The sequence below is a fragment of the Saccoglossus kowalevskii genome, chromosome 20 (assembly GCF_978046115.1).
Source record: "Saccoglossus kowalevskii chromosome 20, keSacKowa6.1, whole genome shotgun sequence".
NCBI classification, from domain to species: domain Eukaryota; kingdom Metazoa; phylum Hemichordata; class Enteropneusta; family Harrimaniidae; genus Saccoglossus; species Saccoglossus kowalevskii.
The window spans coordinates 3,800,797-3,821,317 of record NC_140660.1 but is presented as its reverse complement, the minus strand read 5'-3'; the positions used below and the strand labels follow the sequence as shown (position 1 = coordinate 3,821,317).

Here is a 20,521-nt window from a genome sequence, read left to right as displayed (position 1 = left end):
AAGTTGCACAGTGACATCATCCAGTTGCACAGTTACATTACCCAGTTGCACCAAGTTGCACAGTGGCATCACCCAGCTGCACAGTGACATCACCCAGTTACACAGTGACATCACCAAGTTGCACAGTTACATCACCCAGTTGCACAGTGACATCACCCAGCTGCACAGTGACATCACCCAGTTGCACAGTGACATCACTAAGTTGCACAGTGGCATCACTAAGTTGCACAGTGACATCACCAAGTTGCACAGTGACATCACCAAGTTGCACAGTGACATCACTAAATTGCACAGTAACATCATCCAGTTGCACAGTGACATCACCAAGTTGCATAGTGACATCACCCAGTTGCACAGTGACATCACTAAGTTGCACAGTGGCATCACTAAGTTGCACAGTGACATCACCAAGTTGCATAGTGACATCACCCAGTTGCACAGTGACATCACTAAGTTGCACAGTGGCATCACTAAGTTGCACAGTGACATCCCACAGTTGCACAGTGGCATCACCCAGTTGCACAGTGACATCATCCAGTTGCACAGTTACATTACCCAGTTGCACCAAGTTGCACAGTGGCATCACCCAGCTGCACAGTGGCATCACCCAGTTGCACAGTGACATCACCAAGTTGCACAGTGACATCACCAAGTTGCACAGTGACATCCAGTTGCACAGTTACATTACCCAGTTGCACCAAGTTGCACAGTGGCATCACCCAGCTGCACAGTGACATCACCCAGTTGCACAGTGACATCACCAAGTTGCACAGTTACATCACCCAGTTGCACAGTGACATCACCCAGCTGCACAGTGACATCACCCAGTTGCACAGTGACATCACTAAGTTGCACAGTGGCATCACTAAGTTGCACAGTGACATCACCAAGTTGCACAGTGACATCACCAAGTTGCCCAGTAACATCACTAAATTGCACAGTAACATCATCCAGTTGCACAGTGACATCACCAAGTTGCACAGTGACATCACCAAGTTGCACAGTGATATCACTAAGTTGCACAGTTACATCACCCAGTTGCACAATGACATCACCAAGTTGCACAGTGACATCACCAAGTTGCATAGTGGCATCACTAAGTAGCACAGTGGCATCACCAAGTTGCACAGTGGCATCACTAACTTGCACAATTACATAACCCAGTTGCACAGTGACATCACCAAGTTGCACAGTGACATCACTAAATTGCACAGTAACATCATCCAGTTGCACAGTGACATCACCAAGTTGCACAGTGGCATCACTAAGTTGCACAGTGACATCACCAAGTTGCACAGTGACATCACCAACTTGCACAGTGACATCACTAAATTGCACAGTAACATCATCCAGTTGCACAGTGACATCACCAAGTTGCATAGTGACATCACCCAGTTGCGCAGTGACATCACTAAGTTGCACAGTGGCATCACTAAGTTGCACAGTGACATCACCAAGTTGCATAGTGACATCACCCAGTTGCACAGTGACATCACTATGTTGCACAGTGGCATCACTAAGTTGCACAGTGACATCCCACAGTTGCACAGTGGCATCACCCAGTTGCACAGTGACATCATCCAGTTGCACAGTTACATTACCCAGTTGCACCAAGTTGCACAGTGGCATCACCAAGTTGCACAGTGGCATCACCCAGCTGCACAGTGACATCACCAAGTTGCACAGTTACATCACCCAGTTGCACAGTGACATCACCCAGTTGCACAGTGACATCACTAAGTTGCACAGTGGCATCACTAAGTTGCACAGTGACATCACCAAGTTGCACAGTGACATCACCAAGTTGCACAGTGACATCACTAAATTGCACAGTAACATCATCCAGTTGCACAGTGACATCACCAAGTTGCATAGTGGCATCACTAAGTAGCAAAGTGACATCACTAAGTTGCACAGTGGCATCACTAAGTTGCACAGTGACATCACCAAGTTGCACAGTGACATCACCAAGTTGCACAGTGACATCACTAAGTTGCACAATCACATCACCCAGTTGCACAGTTACATCACCCAGTTGCACAGTGACATCACCAAGCTGCAAAGTGGCATCACCCAGTTGCACAGTGACATCACCAAGTTGCACAGTTACATCACCCAGTTGCACAGTGACATCACCCAGCTGCACAGTGACATCACCCAGTTGCACAGTGACATCACTAAGTTGCACAGTGGCATCACTAAGTTGCACAGTGACATCACCAAGTTGCACAGTGACATCACCAAGTTGCCCAGTAACATCACTAAATTGCACAGTAACATCATCCAGTTGCACAGTGACATCACCAAGTTGCACAGTGACATCACCAAGTTGCACAGTGATATCACTAAGTTGCACAGTTACATCACCCAGTTGCACAATGACATCACCAAGTTGCACAGTGACATCACCAAGTTGCATAGTGGCATCACTAAGTAGCACAGTGGCATCACCAAGTTGCACAGTGGCATCACTAACTTGCACAATTACATAACCCAGTTGCACAGTGACATCACCAAGTTGCACAGTGACATCACTAAATTGCACAGTAACATCATCCAGTTGCACAGTGACATCACCAAGTTGCACAGTGGCATCACTAAGTTGCACAGTGACATCACCAAGTTGCACAGTGACATCACCAAGTTGCACAGTGACATCACTAAATTGCACAGTAACATCATCCAGTTGCACAGTGACATCACCAAGTAGCATAGTGACATCACCCAGTTGCGCAGTGACATCACTAAGTTGCACAGTGGCATCACTAAGTTGCACAGTGACATCACCAAGTTGCATAGTGACATCACCCAGTTGCACAGTGACATCACTATGTTGCACAGTGGCATCACTAAGTTGCACAGTGACATCCCACAGTTGCACAGTGGCATCACCCAGTTGCACAGTGACATCATCCAGTTGCACAGTTACATTACCCAGTTGCACCAAGTTGCACAGTGGCATCACCAAGTTGCACAGTGGCATCACCCAGCTGCACAGTGACATCACCAAGTTGCACAGTTACATCACCCAGTTGCACAGTGACATCACCCAGTTGCACAGTGACATCACTAAGTTGCACAGTGGCATCACTAAGTTGCACAGTGACATCACCAAGTTGCACAGTGACATCACCAAGTTGCACAGTGACATCACTAAATTGCACAGTAACATCATCCAGTTGCACAGTGACATCACCAAGTTGCACAGTGACATCACCAAGTTGCACAGTGACATCACTAAATTGCACAGTAACATCATCCAGTTGCACAGTGACATCACCAAGTTGCATAGTGGCATCACTAAGTAGCAAAGTGACATCACTAAGTTGCACAGTGGCATCACTAAATTGCACAGTGACATCACCAAGTTGCACAGTGACATCACCAAGTTGCACAGTGACATCACTAAGTTGCACAATCACATCACCCAGTTGCACAGTGACATCACCCAGTTGCACAGTGACATCACTAAGTTGCACAGTGGCATCACTAAGTTGCACAGTGACATCCAACAGTTGCACAGTGGCATCACCCAGTTGCACAGTGACATCATCCAGTTGCACAGTTACATTACCCAGTTGCACCAAGTTGCACAGTGGCATCACCAAGTTGCACAGTGGCATCACCCAGCTGCACAGTGACATCACCAAGTTGCACAGTTACATCACCCAGTTGCACAGTGACATCACCCAGTTGCACAGTGACATCACTAAGTTGCACAGTGGCATCACTAAGTTGCACAGTGACATCACCAAGTTGCACAGTGACATCACCAAGTTGCACAGTGACATCACTAAATTGCACAGTAACATCATCCAGTTGCACAGTGACATCACCAAGTTGCACAGTGACATCACCAAGTTGCACAGTGACATCACTAAATTGCACAGTAACATCATCCAGTTGCACAGTGACATCACCAAGTTGCATAGTGGCATCACTAAGTAGCAAAGTGACATCACTAAGTTGCACAGTGGCATCACTAAGTTGCACAGTGACATCACCAAGTTGCACAGTGACATCACCAAGTTGCACAGTGACATCACTAAGTTGCACAATCACATCACCCAGTTGCACAGTTACATCACCCAGTTGCACAGTGACATCACCAAGCTGCAAAGTGGCATCACCCAGTTGCACAGTGACATCACCAAGTTGCACAGTGGCATCACCCAGTTGCACAGTGGCATCACCCAGTTGCAAAGTGACATCATCCAGTTGCACAGTGGCATCACATAATTGCACAGTGACATCACTAAGTTGCACAGTAACATCACCAAGCTGCACAGTGACATCACCCAGTTGCACAGTGACATCACTAAGTTGCACAGTGGCATCACTAAGTTGCAGTGACATCACCAAGTTGCACAGTGACATCACTAAATTGCACAGTGACATCACTAAATTGCACAGTAACATCATCCAGTTGCACAGTGACATCACCAAGTTGCATAGTGACATCACCAAGTTGCATAGTGGCATCACCCAGTTGCACAGTGACATCACCAAGTTGCACAGTGACATCACCAAGCTGCAAAGTGGCATCACCCAGTTGCACAGTGACATCACCAAGTTGCACAGTGGCATCACCCAGTTGCACAGGTGATGTCACGGAGTTGCACTGTGACATCACCAAGTTGCATAGTGGCATCACCCAGTTGCACAGTGACATCACCAAGTTGCACAGTGACATCACCAAGCTGCAAAGTGGCATCACCCAGTTGCACAGTGACATCACCAAGTTGCACAGTGGCATCACCGAGTTGCACTGTGACATCACCAAGTTGCACAGTGACATCGCTAAGTTTCATTGACATCACCAAGTTGCACAGTGACATCACTAAGTTTTATTGACATCACCAAATTGCACAGTGACATCACCAAGTTGATTCCTTTTTGAAAAACATCAAACAAGATCGTAATATTTACGGACCACCCTAAAGTAATCATATATGACTTCCAAAAATATTGAAATTCAATATTATGAAAACTTCTTAACATTTACTTTTTTTGTTTGATTTTTTTTTCTATGTAGATAATTTACAATGAGTGCTACTTCCCGCCGGATGTCAGCGGGCCCTGTGATTGGCTCGTCGATATCTATACTTGACCGGGGAGATGCTCCCGCACAGGCCGTAATTGACAAAACAACCCGGGCTAAAGCTAAACGAGTCTCAGATGAAACCAAAGAAGAATTGAAAAAATACAATTGAGGGTGAACAAGGTAAATGTTTTAAATAATAAATTTATTTAGTTTTCAATTGAAATGTTTTGTTAACATTGCTGTACGATCTTTTTGCATTGAGTGGGAAATGTCTTTTTTTTCATAAAACATGAAATTTTTAAAGATAAACTGAGCATTTAAGAAGTATTTAAAGTGGAGGGGTATTCTACGGATACTTGGGACAAACATGTAATCGACGATGACAATGTATGCTAAAAATGCAAAGGCTTATGGGTAGACGATTGTAAACAACGACATGCTATGGTCGTCCGTGCAGATGACAACTCTCCTGCTTTAACATTTTTCAAAGCGATAACCGCTCATTGACAAAACTGAGTTTACCCATTCACGCTAGTCACAATAAAACATTATGTTCCTCAATAGGTGCCAGCGACGAAAATTGTAAACTATAATTCAGGCGTCAGGAAAGATTGAAATGTTCCGAAACAAACGTTTAAAATAGAATACTTATGATAATGGAAAACTATTATCATGTTGAAAAACTCACTAAATTAAATTAAAATGTTTTAACAATTTTTGTTTTGGTACTGAAAAATATATAGCTTTTGACATCTGAAAATTATAATTTCATCACAACAAATCAGTGTAAAAATGCAAATTTTTATTATTATTATTATTATTAAATATTTTTCCAGTGACCCCACCTTTCTTTTCAATTGTAGTGCTGTAAAATACTTTAATTTCGCTTGGAATTAATTTTCGCTGAAGGACAGATTCAACTGAAGAAAAAATTCAGTGAAAATAAAATCCAGCGAATATACCTTTTTGACTCCCATGTGCGAAGCACAAAATGGGAGTCTTTGCAGTTAGTGTGTCTGTATGTGTGTATGTGTGTATGTGTGTATGTGTGTATGTGTGTATGTGTGTCCGACTGTTCCACTGCTATCTCAAGAACCATACATTGGTTTTTGATGAAACTTGGTGCATAGATGCTCTGGGCCAATGCGCAGATTTGATTAGGTTTTGGTAAAAATCCATGCTCGTTAATTACCTAATTTGCATGATAATTAGCTAATTTTTAGCTGTTCTATGACTGTTCCACTGATATCTAAAGAACCACTCATTGGATTTTGATGAAACTTGGTACATAGATGCTCTGAACATATGCGCAGATTTGATTAATTTTTGGTAAAAATCCGTGCATATTAATTACCTAATTTGCATGATAATTAGCTATTTTTTAGTGGTTCCATGACTGTTCCACTGATATCTAAACAACCACTCATTGGATTTTGATGAAACTTGGTACATAGATGCTCTGAACTAATGCTAGGTTTTGATTAGTTTTTGGTAATAATCCGTGGATACTAATTACCTAATTTGCATAATGATTAGTCAATTTTCGGTTTTTCCACTGATATCTCAAGTACTAATCATCACATTTCAATGAAACTTGGTACATAGATGTCATACGACACTGCACAGACCTGATAGTTTTTATGGTAATATCAGTACATATTAATTACCTAATTTGCATAATTAATTAATTTTCAGCATTTGATATAAGTAGTTAGCATTACATTTCAATGAAACTTGGTACTTACATACTCAAGGACTATGCAGAGATTGATTGTTTTCGATAAATATTTGTGCATATTAATCACCTAATTTGCATAATTAGTTAATTTTCAGCTTTTCCACGGGTATCTCAAGTACTAATCATCGCATTTCAATGAAACTTGGTACATAGATCCTTTAGGACTATGCAGAGACCTGATTAGTTTTAGGGTAAATAATTGTGCATATTAATTACCTAATTTGCATAATTAATTTTCAGCTTTTCTACTGATATCTAAAGTACTAATCATCATATTTCAATGAATCTAGAATTATGCAGACCCAATTAGTTTCCGGTAAATATTTGTGCATATTAATCACCTAATTTGCATAATTAACCAACTTTCACACTGATATCTCAGGTACTATACATCACATATCAATGAATGTACATGGATGCTGTAGGACAATAGACAGACCTGAATAATTGTGGGTTAAAATCTGTACATATTAATTACCTAATTTGCATAATTAACCAATTTTAATCTTTCACACTGATATCTAAAGTACCGTAAAAACTCCAAAATTTCGACTGGTTTTAAATAATTTGTGTTAGAAATGTGACGTGTTTTTAGAGTCAAAATTAAGGTGCATTTTCGGACGGTCGAATTTTTCAGAATAGAAATCAGCAAAAAAAAATGGGGATGATAGACAGTGTGCTTCATTAGTTTTTAAAAAATGCAATGTCCGTCAATTGACGTAAACTTCCTCATGTTTCACGGTAAAAGCAAAGGTCGTGGCCGAGTTGTAACTCAAAATCTAAACAAAGTCATCAATCAGTGAGTATTATGACAAGCAAAACAAAACATCAAGACGCGGAGAAGAGGTCAGCACAAAACTAATAGGTCAAAAGACAAAGCTGTCTCGCACTACCTAGGAAAACTTGTGAATGTTCGAAGTACAGGTACCCATTGGACAAAAGATACATGGAAGTTTAGCAAACTATCTCCCCGACCCAGTGCAATGTATCCGGTTAGAATCAAAGCTCACGTGTCCCTTATTTGAGCACCGTACCGGTGATTTGAGGGACCAAATTCTGCCGTAAATTCGCCCTTGGATTAAAAAATATAATGGGATTTAAGAAAATAAAATGGGACTTTTAAGGTGTATTTTGGCGTCATTTTTCGGACATTTCAATCAATCCTGCCGGCTAAAATAGAGTCTAAGTTTTACCGTAGTCATTGACGTCTGTCTATTCAAGAGTACACGTGTATGATTTTTATCGTGACTAGCGTGAGCGGGTAAGCTTCCTTTCGAGAATGAGCTGTTATCACTGTGAACAATGTTAAATTATTCTTCAGATGACCAGTTTATTTTTTAAAAACAACTAATTTTTTTATTTAAAAAAAATCATGCCGTTTTCGCATCATCCAGCTTTTTGATTGGTTAATTAGCGATTTGACCTATTTGACCTAAGAGAACATGGCGGATATCCTACAGCATCAAACGTTTATACGAGACCGGAATCATTCGCTTACGATGAAACTAAGTTGACTTTTATTTGTATTTCATAACCATTCAACAAATTTATTTTGTGTACATTATTATAATCACTACTGAGTACAGTAATAATCAACAATTCAGAAACGCAGCATGCCGAGATTTTTGTGTTCGTTTTTATTTGAAACTTCGTTTATTTAGAATATATTTTCGTTACCAATAAAATAAAAATCTCTCAGTCAATCAGAAACCCGGATTCATGCCTTTGAGGAAGGTCCCGTTTGAACGCTCACATCGGTTTTTTTTTCGTTTGGGGGAAAACTAAAACTGGTCGCAATTTTCGAATAAGAATGAGTCGGCAATTTTTAGTGGAGTCGAAAATTTGGAGGTAAATAAAACACCGAAACCCGGCAAATAAATAGGCGGTCAAATTTTTAGAGGGGTCGAAATTTTGGAGTTTTCGCGGTGTTAATTATTCCATTTCAATGAAACTTAGTACAAAGATGCTCTAGGACAATGTACAAACCTAATTAGTTTGGGGTAAAAATCTGTTCATATTAATTCCCTAATAAGCATAATAATTCATAATTTTTTGGTTCTGTTACATTGCGCAGACCTCATTAGTTTTACACTCAAATCTGGTCATATTAATTTTCTGATTTGCATAATTAGTTTTCAGCTAAGTAATTTCGAATTATTTTTAATGTGTCTCCAATACTCTCAGCACATGGGAGTTCTTTCTAAGCTTTCTTTGATTCCCTATATTTTACATTCAATTTGTCAAAAATCAGTAAAAATAAATTCCATACAAAACACACAAAAAGTCTTTTCAGCGAAAATTAATTCCAGCTAAAATAAAGTATTTTACAGTATCCTATAGCACAATAACCCATAATAATTAAAATATGTAAAAGATGATTTATAGTCTTCAATTCTGCTTTAAAGGGGAGCAGAGGTGTGGCTTTTGACACTCTGTACATGAAATTTGAGATCTATGAATGAATTCTGTCGATAAAAATAACTTGTTACTATGTGCTGCGAAATGCCCTAAATATCGGGTATAAAACAGACAACAAACGCCCGCTTTGCCTGGCATCATTTTGCCTCTAAAGGGCAGTCAAATGATGTCATCAGTGAACACTGATAATTGAACTCATTCATTCTAGTACGTCAATGCCATAGAAATGCTACTATGAAAGACCTTGTTAACTGACTACTTAAAAGTTGAAACATGGTGAGGTGTTGTGTTATGAATGCCATAACGATTCATGTTATGTTTCTCGAAATCCAAAATAAAAAATCAGGTTGCTGGTTGTGAGAAATCGGCGGAAGAACTAACCTGAAAATGAAGACACGTACAGGGCTCTGGCTATAGTAAACAGTGAGTGAATAAATATTACTTGAGTTAAGGTAGCGGGACTATTATTTGCATACTTGTTTTCATCTTCTAATTGTGACTAAATGACTACAAATAGACCCGGGAAAGTATATATTTTTAGAATCGCCAGACTTCAAGCTTTTCACAAGTGTATTTTGCATGCCCGTATCTGCATTCTACGACGCGTTACTCAATCAAAGGTGAAAAATTACTTTTTCTGTAAAAAAAAAAATTACGCATTTATGCTGGCGATAAGAAGTATTTTTTTCACTTTTCCTAGTTGTTCAATAGTCTGGTAAATTGAATGTGTCTGGCTAGTTTTATTCAAGCAACGCGTTTTAAAAAATAGTGTCCTGAATTTCAATTACTGTTTTAGTCGCATTGCCCCCAACTCAAACCACAACTCGTTGGTAAATAATCGATGAAATAGTTTGTCTGGACACATTCAAGTTCCTCTCATTGTCACCTTAAAGCTGTGAAAATTTGGTGTTAATCCGACGACAATAAGTATACGTTATTTTTTGTTAAAGACCTTGTATTTTGAAAAACATAAACTCCTAGAAAACGTCCATGAAGTAACAGCAAAGATTTTCAAGCTTGTTTATCGGCACAATCAATTTGTTTTCCCATCAAGGTCTGTTTTACCATGTGTAGGGACATCCAAATGTGTAAGGCTATTGGAAACCAAAAAAATAAAAGAATGGGATAGCTATAATTGGATAAATTCGGCATATGAAAACACCAAAATCAATGATTTTTTTCAGTGGCTGTGTGACCTTGTGTCTGACACATTCATATGCAAATGACTAATCTGTGAAACAAACAGGGGCGGAGACAAACCACTCAAATGTTTGGAAACACTCATTGTGTGTCAGATAGCTACTGATAACACGTCCTAACATTGCTTTGTCTTGAGTTTATCTTTGAAACTTATAGGCACACAGATTAAACCTGTGTTGTTGATTTTGGAAAACACTACTGAGGCTGCCTTGCTTCCCTTCAGAAAATCTACATTTTAACCAACTTACATGACATTCTATGTTATATTGACTTTATCATATGAAAGTTTATGGTGCATTTCATCAATTAATAAATAAATGTGAAAATCGTAATTTTCAACAAAATAATAGTCTCGCTACCTTAAAAACTAAATTAGAAATATGCTAATATCATTTGAACCACAGTACTCATTTTGTCTAATTTTCCACTTTTTAAACGATCGCTTAATTTTCGATCGTACTGTATTTTCCGACCGGAAAACGACCACATTTTTACCGTTTTTTTTTCTCTCGCTCGCTTATTGAAAACACCGACCGCTTGCCCAAACACTGGTCACCGGCACAGGAGTAGTCAAAATGTTTGGGGATATACAACAAGTGTTAACTATTATAAATTCCGAACGGCTCTTCAAATCTATACCACTCTGTATCGTTCGCGAACAACTTCATCTGTGTCCAATACTAGAGCCGGTACAATATTGTAAACAAATTCCATGACATCTCAGTCATATCGCTATTGTATACACTACCTTTTTTTATTCTTGTTTGCACAAACGTTGAATAGCCGTCAAAACATCGGGTAATATATTAATAACCATTCTCACTAATCGCTAGCTTAGGAGAGAGTAGGAAATCAAACAGCCGCAGGTCGCCCGCCTTTTATGCATAAATTTCATGACGCTGTCTGACCGCAGTCGGGTACGAAAAGCTCGCACAGCAATTCACACTTATTGTCAAGACAATGAATGAACAGAAAGGAATACTGTAGAATACTTTATTTTTGTTTGGAATTTATTTTCCCTATTTTCGCTGAAGGGATGATTCCGTGAAAATAAAATCCAGCGAATATACTTTTTTTTCTATATTTCACATTAAACTCATCAAAAATCGGTGAAAATAAATTCCATACTAAACTCCCAAAAGGCCTTTTCAGCAAAAATTAATTCCAGCGAAAATAAAGTATTCCACAGTAGGAAAATAAAAAGATTATATTTCCACAAAGTTAAATAAATCTGGCTGCATCAAAAGCTTGGAAACTAGTTATAATATTTTGCAAAAGACTGAGTGATCAACGACATCATTTTGGGACGCAATTTAACTTTAAGAACTTCATTGCGTAACTTACTGTGCGGCGATGCTGATATCAAGTGTGTGTTGACCGAAGTTTGACCCCCAAGTCACGCACTGAACAGGCGCGTTTACTTTAGCAATCTTTTTCTTTCATGCTCCACGCGTCAATCTTGTAAAATTGTTATTAGTTCTAACGGTGCTGTAGGCAAACTTGTATATTTTGAGGTCGTTTACTTAGTGCGCTGCTTTTTTAATTACGCAAATTTGTTTTCAATGTTGTACCGGCTCTAAAAATGTCAACATTGTAATATATCGCTTTCTTAATAATTACGCAAAGTCAGTTATTTAATTTTGGACACAGGTGAAGTTTTGTCCGCGAACGATACAATGCATAGATTTGAAGAGTAGTTCGAAATTTAATAATAGTTAGTACCCGTTGTATCCCTAAACTGTATCACTCAAAACCACTATTTCGATCACTCCTGTGCCAGTGACCAGTGTTTGGGCGACCGGTCGGTGTTTTCAATGAGTTGGTGAGAGAAAAATTACGATAAAAATGCGGTCTTTTTTCGGTCGGAAAATACAGTGCGGTCAGAAATTAAGTGATAAGTGGTCGATTAAAAGTGGGAAGTTGATTACTGTAGTTCAAGTGATATTAGCGTATTTCTAATTTAGTTTTTAACTCAAACAATATTTATTTACTCACTGTTTACTATAGCTAGAGCGCTGTACGTGTCTTCATTTTCAGGTTAGTTCTTCTGCCGTTTTCTCGCAACCAACAACGTGATTTTTTATCTGGGATTTCGGGAAACATAACATGAATCGTTATGGCATTCATAATACAACACCTCGCCATGTTTCAACTTTTAAGTAGTCAGTTAATAAGGTCTTTCATAGTAGCATTTCTATGGGATTGACTCTATGGGAATGGGTTCAATTATCAGCGTTCACTGATGACGTCATTTGACTGGCCCTCTAGAGGCGAAATGACGCCAGGAAAAATGGACGTTTGTCGTCTGCTTCACAGCCCGTTTTATACCCGATATTTAGGGCATTTCGCAGCACATAAAAGTTGTTTTTATCGACAGAATTCATTCATAGATCTCAAATTTCATGTACAGAGTGTCAAAAGCCACACCTCTGCTCCTCTTTAACTTTCTTAAAATAAATTCAGATTATTATTTTATACATTTAAGAATAATTTTAAGTTTGAATCAGCCGTCACATTGCCATATATGCTCGCAAGCGAACATCCTAGCATTTTCACTGCCTGGCAACCATCGGTAACCGGTGAAAACAACGATTGAAAACTGTACTTTGGGATAGTTGTGGAGAACCTCTTGAACATTGTTGCTCAAGATTATCTCATAATTTGTGCTGTTTCTTTGACTTCAGCTGTTTTCCCTGGCTATTTGACTGGCGTTCCACACCAGCTTGATCAGAGGCCATCGAAATACATGGTACAGTGGTACACGTCTTAGCAACATAGAACATTCTGTGATGTAGCTCCATCCCAGAGAATAGACCCATACTAATAAACTTCAAATCTAGTAATTTCTCTGTAGCTGCTTGTCGTTGGTTTGTGGTAGGAAGGAAGTCTAAATTTGTGACTCAACCAGTTGCTTAGGCCATCTGTTGCTGTCTGTGTAAATAAAATCACCTTCCTCATGTTTTACAAACACTGCCTCCCACTTTTATTAGCTCCGCTGTCGACTTTGTCGAGCGGAGCTTATCATATGAGTGATTGTCCGTCGTCGTCGTCGTCCGTGTCAATGTTTTACTTTTTCGACTTCTTCATGAAAACTACAAGCCTAAATGCTTTGATACTTGGTGTATATGTACCTTGGGTAGACCTCTCTTAGGTTTGTTCATTTCATGTTGATATCTTTAATTCTCTAATTTTGGTGAATATTTTTGTCATTTTTGGTAAAAACTGATATTTTCGACTTCTTGTTAAAAACCGCAAGTGCAATTGCTTTGATATTACATTTATAGGTACTACATGTGGACCTCTCTCAGATTTGTTAATTTTGTAATGATATCTTTAATTCTTTAATTTTGGTGAATATTTTTGTCATTTTTGGTAAAAACTGATATTTTCGACTTCTTGTTAAAAACCGCAAGTGCAATTGCTTTGATATTACATTTATAGGTACTACATGTGGACCTCTCTCAGATTTGTTAATTTTGTAATGATATCTTTAATTCTTTAATTTTGGTGAATATTTTTGTCATTTTTGGTAAAAACTGATATTTTCGACTTCTTGTTAAAAACCGCAAGTCCAATTGCTTTGATACTACATATATAGGTACTACATGTGGACCTCTCTCAGATTTGTTCATTTCGTGATGATATCTTCAATTCTCTAATTTTGGTGAATATTTTTGTCATTTTTGGTAAAAACTGATATTTTCGACTTCTTGTTAAAAACCGCAAGTGCAATTGCTTTGATATTACATATATAGGTACTACATGTGGACCTCTCTCAGATCTGTTCATTTTGTAATGATATCTTCAATTCTCTATTTTTAGTGAATATTTTTGTCATTTTTGGTAAAAAGTGATATTTTCGACTTCTTGTTAAAAACCACAAGTCCGATTGCTTTGATATTACATATATAGGTACTACATGTGGACCTCTCTCAGATTTGTTCATTTTGTGATGATATCTTCAATTCTCTAATTTTGGTGAATATTTTTGTAATTTTTGGTATGGTAAAAAGTGATATTTTCGACTTTTTGTTAAAAACCAATAGTTCAATTGCTTTGATATTACATATATAGATACTACATGTAGACCTTTCTCAGATTTGTTTATTTTGTGATGATATCTTCAGTTCTCTAATTCTGGTGAATATTTTTGTCATTTTTGGTAAAAAGTGATATTTTAGACTTCTTGTTGAAAACTGTAAGTCCGATTGCTTTGATATTACATATATAGGTACTACATGTGGACCTCTCTCAGATTTGTTCGTTTTGTGATGATATCTTCAATTCTCTAATTAATTTATTTTGGTGAATATTTTTGTAATTTTTGGTAAAAAGTGATATTTTCGACTTCTTGTTAAAAACTGTAAGTCCGATTGCTTTGATACTATTCATAGTGTTCATTTTCTAATGATGTCTTCAGTTCTTTAATTGAAATGTGCATTGCTAACAGCGGAGCTATCTCAGCTGATAGGCTGCTTGTTTTTATATTCTTGAATATTTTTGGGAATGAACTCTAATTTTGGAGCCAACAGACAAAATTTGAGTCAATTTTCAGTTTTTACTCAAAAAATTTGGCTATTTTTGTCTCAGGCTTCTGAAGGTAAGTGCAGACTATAAAACAAGAGTATTTTGTGAATTTGTGATGAAAAGAGAGAACTGGCGGTGAAAAGGTTAAAATCACAAATGCAATTTACTGTTGCAACCACTGACCTTTAATAATGCCTGCGAACAGGGCATGGTATGGTGACCAGTGCCCTTTAATTTGAATACTAACATACCATCCAGGAGGGAGTTGCATGACACGATTGGTGGAAATAATTGTTTAATTTGCATAAATTAATATTCATGAGCAATGAAAAAATCATCTTTTCAGTAACATTGTGCCAAAATGCTTTTCGATAGAATACATGATAGTTCTAAATTGACAGATTCTATATTTACGAGCCAAAAAAATATATCGAAATACTGATGTAAAGGTGTTTTTTGAAACATGTTTTTGATCAGGCTCTAGCAAACTGTTGAAAGTAACTATATGTGTTTTCTTTACCCTGATCATAGCAAGTTACAAAATTCATGTATAATGTGGAGGCACGTTTATATTTCACTCTAGTACTATTGCTCAAAATGTTTTTAGTAACTTTTGTCAGTGACAAGTTACCTAATTAGTATGCATTTTGAGAAACCACAGTGTGTGTACATGCGCAGTTTGGAATGGAACAATTTTGAACGTAATAAAATCACGCGTAGAACTCATGCTCCAGCAAGAAATTGTGGCGTCAAACTGGCTGTCGGTTGAATTGTATTGTACTAGATATCATTTTAGAGCCTTTTTTTTTCTACAAGATGTTTCTAAGTTATGTTTAGGATTATTCTGTAAAAAAATTGCTGAAATTCATAGAAGGGACGTTGTTGCGTTAATGATGGGCTACGACTGACTGACTTCGAAATGTTCCATTCAAATCAGATGGCACCCTCTTGTGCCAATCCCTCCCCTGATACCATCTTAAAGTTTGTTGTTGTTTTTTCTATAGTTTTTTGTAAGCTTCATCAATACATATGATGAAGACGAGTTGATGCCGAAAGGAAACGATATCCATTTAGAGGAAGTGTCTGACAGTATACAGGATGCGCTAAATACAGCGGCGAGTGCTTCACAGAAACTACAAGAACTGAACCATGAAATGGTGACATATGTGCATACGTTAACTGGTGGCAAAGCTGCAACAAAGTAAGTTACATTGTAATAGTTCACATGTATCAGTCAGGGAGGTTCCAGTTTTGATATTCATGTGTCACTGTGGAAAAAAAGATACTGTATTTGTTCTACCGGTATTACCCAAGCAAATGGGCAACCATGGTATACCATGGTATTTGATGGTCAATCATAGCCAATAACTAATTGCAGTGGTACATGATAATGCTCAATCATGGTTGAACATCGATGACTATGCTCAACCATAACTTCCATGATCATGGTCGACCATTGGCAGAACATGGTCATGATGGTTGAGCTGTAGTGTCAGATTTTCCATGGTCATGGCTACCTTTTATAGACTATATGGTTAAAATATATTATGTTTAGCTACACCATGATGGTTATACATGTATATTTTTCCCATGTAGTTAGTATTTTAGTGCTAACTGATTTTCTTTAAAACACTAATGGTTATTTGCCGTATAATTACATGATGACCTGTTCTGGTTTGAGAGGTCACAGTAAATGTCTCTGGTTATGATCATAGAAGATCTGAGTCATATGTCCATGGTTGTTGAATGGCACTCAGACTAGCATTAATATGACTTATACAAGTATAATTGCATTACCATATCTAAACTCTCAGATGATGTATAAGTTGTCATAGCGTAGTAATTTTGGAGAATATCTGAATAACAGATTGATTTTTTAACTTTTTTCCCCTTGTTTCTATTACATTACTTAATGTTTAAGTTCATCATTGTGAACAAACTATTATAACAGCCTATTGTCTGTATACTAGGAACAAGAAGAAATTAGAGAAGGCCGTATCACAGGCCAAGGAAGACATTCAGAGTTAAACAGAGAAATTACTTGGTGCACAAACAGGTTAGTATGGCGAGTTATGATGGTAAACTGCAAGATCACGTAGAATGCTTGAAATTGAACGTAAAAACAGGACAAACAAAGTTCATGGTGACGTCAAAACATCACATGGGATTGGATAAATGAGAAATTACTTTTTGAGGTGTTTCCGTGCCTAATAAGGTGCTATACATATTTGATGATATTCTTTATGGATTGGATACAACTTTTTTGACCCAATGTTGTGCACCAAAGCTTGCGAGGATGCCGTACGACTGAGGGCAGCATCCAGTCCATAAAGGTTTTATCGTACACCTAGCCTTATATGTGTAATTACGATTGTTTTACCTCAAATACGAGACATAATTTAGAATGACACGTTTTGTTTTGATTGATGAAAGCTGGACGCACTGGGCCAGGTGTGATACAGGAAATTATTTCCCTGAAATGAGGGCGCACTTCCCATAGCATTACAAGGCAGGGCAATACAAGGAGATGATAGTGGTCAATTTTGATGAAGTAAGAGGTCATTAACATCATATTCCTCTCTGCAAGTTTCGACATTGAACTACAAAAAAATGTAAATTCAATCGGCAAACATTTGGTCTGCGCCTTTCATGCATTATGCAAGATCTCGCAGTGACCGGAAAATAACTCAGTGTTAGTTACTTTTAGTCAGGGGTCATCAAAATTTTGGCAAAAATAATTCTTACTGGTACAACATGTCATGAAATTGTTGTTTGTATACAAAACAAAAAAAATCATAGAAGTTGCATCAACTTGGAACTGAAAATGTTTCAAAAACTGAACTTTCACAAAAAAAGCTGTCATTTTTCACGCAATAGAAAGTTATGTCACTTTTGTATTAAATTATTATTAAAATCATTGAATAATTTGTAAACATTATCACAATTTTGGCGGGAAAAATTATAGTATTCAAGAATTTAATAAATAAATAATAAAAAATCAGGGCATATTTTTTAAACAACAACAAACATGTTTAAAGTTTTTTCCTTTTTTTTAGAAATTGAAGACAAAGAAGACCAGATGACAAAACTGTATAAACAAATTGATATCAAGAATCTGGAGATCCAGAAACAGAAAACACAAACAGAAGCAGCTAGGGTTAGTAGGGTTTGGGGTCATTGAAACTGAAGATTTGAAAATGGGATTATGAACATTGATTGGCTTAAGGAGGTTTTGGGGTTCTTGAAACTAAAAGCTTAGAAATTGGGGATATGAACACAGCTAGGTTTAGTAGGGTTTGGGGTCCTTGAAACTGAAGATCTGGAAATGGGAAGTGTAACACTGCTTGGGTTAAGAAGGTTTTGGGGTTCTTGAAACTAAAAGCTTAGAAATTGAGGATATGAACACAGGTACAACCCCCCGAGGATAGTATTCTCTGCTTTTCTACTGAAGAGGGCGCAAAAAATGATGACGTCATGCCGATCTAAACTAAACCAGCAATACGTGTAAACGCTCCAGAGTTTTAAACCACGGATTTTTGACTAACCTAGTTTAGGCTAGCCTCCCCCCCCCCCACGTGTAAACACCATATATGCTATAATGTTCTTATCTTCTTTGCATGACAATTTTATTTTTCGGGGGATTTTCACTAAATCGGAACAAAGTCTGTCCCATTGTTAGCTCTTTGAATGTCTAAGTCAACTTTCCTCACATCCACAAAAAAATATATCCATATTTATTCAAATATATGTAATATATTCAATATTTTTCTATAAATATGGATATATTTTTTGTAGCCATTTACTTAAAAATTAAGATAGAATGCTACACAAAAGTAAAAATATTGTCATTTTCCTTATTTTTACTTATTTGATGGATCATCTTACAGGGATTAAGAAAATAGGTTAAAAATATTTGGTCACCACACTCTGTTCAGAGAAAATACACAAATAAAATTCAGTGAGAATAGTATGTTTTGTCCGTTTTGTAGCATTTCACTATTCTCAATATCTCTAAATTATTTTCGGTCACATGGTGAAAAAAAAATATACAGTGTCTTACAAGATACATTTTGATGTCTAGAAGTATTACAAAATTGACAATATTTCTAATGGTTTTTAAAGAGGAAATGTGTTTTCATTGTGGTCTATGGAAACTGCTGCTTAAATTTAAATTTTATGCATATTATTTGACAGTTTTTCTCTAAAAATAGATTGACAATGAACCAAAAAAGTTCACATAATGTTGATTAATACCATAAACCTATTTTTTAAGATCTGTGCTAATACTAAGATGATTCATTGTAGACAGATTTTGACACAAAATATTCTTACTGCTGCTAGTGACGGTAAAATATTTGCCCATGCACAAAACTTAGAAGTAGCATTCTACCTTAATAAAGGAATTTTTGAAAAATATTGAAATATTTTGCATTTTAGTGCATTTTTTGCATTATTGCGTTAAATTCTTAAATTTTAGATTTCATGTTTTCATAATTTAATATTGTTTTGTTTTGTTTTTTAGAATACAATCGAGAAGCTGCAGTTCAAGTTGACGCAAGCACTGGTAGCAATTGACGACAACAAAACAGGTATTGTTTCCATTTTCCCATTCAGATGAACTTGCTACTGTAGAGTAATTTATGTTACATGGAATTTATTATCACTGTGAACTCACTTATTGTTGTGTGTGAGACACATCATGCAAAACATGGGAAAAAATATTTAAAAAAATACTCTTTTGTATGAGTCTAGTAAAATGTTAGTATTAACAATGAACATTTCACTACAAACATTTTTTTTTGAATATTTTGGTGCCAGGTAATATTTTTCACACCAGGTGACAGTCACTGTTGTCTCTCCTGACATTTTTTGTCTTAGATGTTAATTGCAAGCGCACATGCAAACCAGTCTTCCAAACCGAATACTGCGTGTTTGGATGTTATGGCAGACAATACTCAGATTTATACTGACTTGTAGTTAGCTCTGGGAATCTAATCCAGAACTTTCGAGTCAGTGAAAAACTACATAAAACATTGTACCTGATTGGCTACCCAACCCTTAAACCTAACAGTCAGACCAATCAGAGAGCAGCTTGTTTGCTGATTTTTTTTTTGACATATCAAATTCTGCCTTATAAATTTGCTTTAACTCAACTGGAATCTTCCTAATGCAATCACGCTTACAAACATCCTTAATAATTAAAGCATATAATTAAGCACACTGCAATGTATTTGATATGTATCCCGTATGATGTGACATACTCATGTGTAAAAACAAGGATAATTTCATTTCACATTCTAAATTCTAATAGCACAAGAATTTTTGATGGTTATAGTAATTTTGCAGTGACAGTAAATTCCTAAAAAAAATATTTTACAGTGCCGGTACTTTATCTGCTGTGTCCACTGACTTCTGACTCCATGTGTTTATAATTATTGTCTGATTTATTCAACTATTGAAAACTGTATTTATAGGCTCCGTCTTACCTGTTGCTGTTACTCATTTCTTTTCTCCACTGATGTTCTCGAATTTTGACGTTTGTTGTCTCTTTTCTCCACTGATGTTAGCAAATTATGATCTTTGATTTCAAATTT

The 20,521-nt window shown here is 37.1% G+C and overlaps 2 long non-coding RNA genes across 2 annotated transcripts in view; one reads left to right on the top strand and one right to left on the bottom strand.

Moving 5' to 3' along the window:
• The window catches only part of LOC144356112 (uncharacterized), a 35,081-nt gene extending 14,560 nt beyond the window's left edge, over nucleotides 1-20,521 (bottom strand). The window contains exon 1 of the long non-coding RNA XR_014927976.1: nucleotides 20,414-20,521. This is a non-coding gene — a long non-coding RNA (uncharacterized LOC144356112). The remainder of the gene's footprint in view (nucleotides 1-20,413) is intronic.
• Nucleotides 15,634-16,128, top strand: LOC146729915 (uncharacterized). The gene is made up of 2 exons (XR_014927950.1): nucleotides 15,634-15,699; nucleotides 15,932-16,128. It is a non-coding gene; the product is annotated as an uncharacterized LOC146729915 (long non-coding RNA).